Raw genomic sequence first — 2,343 nt, forward strand, 5'->3', positions numbered from 1 at the left:
ATGTCTTGCTCCTTTACCCTTAAAAATAAAAGAGAAATACTTTCTCTGACAAACAAATATTGAAAGAATTTGCTGCCAGTAGGTCTATTTAGTTAGAAGTTTTTAAAATCATTCTTTGAGAAGAAAGAAAGAAAATGATATACATTATAAAATCAGGTATTTATGAAGAAAGAAAGATCATTGGAGNTAGATATAAGTATCAAAAAGTATCAAAGCATGGAAAGAGAACACAAATGATCTTTAGACGTTAACCAGACATACATCTGGTGGCTACGTGAAGGCATGCAGGGATTACGTGCAGTTTCAAAGAATGTCAGGGAGTTACAGCGGGTTTTGTATCTTAACTGTGCTCTGGGGAATCATAGGGCTCTGTGTCTCATGATGCTATCTGACCTTGAGACCAGAACATTGCTGACATTTCAGCTATTGCCCCATTCACCTTCCAAGACTTATAATACATTCTCTAGAAATAACTCCACAGGGAGAAAGAATTAAGAATATTTTTAAGTAAAAAGAAGGAAAAATAATTGATATAAGAAAGAAAACTAAATGGAATTATGTAGAATTTTTAACTAAAACTACAAAATACAAAAGAAAGTCAAGAGTGAAAAACAAAAATGAGAAAAAGGAAGATCTATTAATAGAAAACAATATTAAATATGGTAAATTTTAATAATACTATATCAATAATCNTATAGAAACTGTCAAAGTGGACTGAAAAGACCAAATATAGATGCCTAAAAACAGAGCATTAAAACATGTAAGAAAAAAATTGATAGAACTGCAAGGAAAAATAGAAATCTGTTATGACATTTAAAGACTTTAATACCCCTACGCAAAATTCCAGCAAGGTTGTTTTTGGAAATTGAAACTGATTCCACAATTAATATATAAGGGCAAAAGAGACAGGATAATCAGTACAATATTGAAGTAGAACAAAGATGGAAGGAGGACACTACATGACTTCAAAATTTAATATAAAACTACGGTAATCAAGACAGTGTGTATTGGTGAAAAAATAGAAGGATAGACTGAGAGAAAAAATAGAACAGAAATAAATCCACATAAATATAGTCAACTGATCTTTCACAAAAGAACAAAGGCAATACAGTGGAGAAAATATAATCTTTCAACAAATGGTGCTGAAACACATGGACAACACATATAAAATAGTAATGATAATAATAATAGTAGGGTGAGAGGAAAATGGTCTAGTAGAAGGACCCTAGGCAAACTTCATCCCCTAAACACAAATAGATACCTATTAAAAATCATCCTAAACACCCCAGAAATTGGCCTTACGGCTGACAGAACAAATTCTACAACTAAGGGAGAGAAGAGGTTACATCGAAGAATGTAAGAAGTGTGGACACATGGTTCAGGGGAAAAACAGACCACAGGTGATGTGGAGGGGAGGGAGCCATGATCCCAGAGGGGAGCACAGGGGACGGGACAAGGAGAACTTTTCCCCAAAGCCATGGGCTTGGAAAATAAAAGAAGCTAAATTCTGTGAGTTCTTGGAACTGATGGGGCCTGAAGCCTGGAATTTTGATAATTAATAAGGTTGGCTGGGATAGAGCCTGGAGGGTATTGTGCTACTCTGGGAGAGAAGGCAGGAAAACATCCTGGGTCAGAAAGCCTGGAAAGAGCAATCTGAAGAGTGTCTGAGTCACGCAAAGGGTACTATATTTGCTATTCTTGGAGAGCTTTCTGTGAGGCAGTATTCAAAGAGATGCCTCTCTGGGAACAAAGGAGCTGGCTGATGCCATTTACCACTAGCCCCTTAGCAAGGGGCCAACTGCAGGAAGCAGCACAGCACCAACACTACCTTCCTAACTTGCTCACACCAAGCCCCACCCCACTTTGCTCTGGTAGTACTGCCCTTCTCCATTAAGCTTGCATCAGTCCCAGCACAGCGGGCCCCTCCTGGAGAAGACCAGCACAAATCCATGCCCACACAATGTCTCCTACCAGATAGTTCTTCAGGGCCTCAGTTCTGACAGAGGTAATGTCAGGTCCCATTTCACAAGCAGAGAAGAGCACACTTAGTAAAAACTCACCACACTCAGGCCACAGACCAAAGACGGCCCACTGAAGGCAAAGAGAACTTCTGCAGATGACTGGCCTAAAGGATAGAGGGGCAAAACAAACAAACAAACATACATACAAACAAAACAATATCAGAGTGTACACTGGACACACACAAGACACTCCTTGAAGTGCTAAGTCCTGGCACTATATGACCTCTTCTTTATAAAAACGTTTAGGAGCAGGACACATAATGGATTTTCTAACACAGAGAAAAGGGTATATACTTAGACAAAATACAAAACAGGGGAATTT

The sequence above is a fragment of the Crocuta crocuta genome, unplaced genomic scaffold, assembly GCF_008692635.1.
Source record: "Crocuta crocuta isolate KB4526 unplaced genomic scaffold, BGI_CrCroc_1.0 scaffold1385, whole genome shotgun sequence".
NCBI lineage: Eukaryota > Metazoa > Chordata > Mammalia > Carnivora > Hyaenidae > Crocuta > Crocuta crocuta.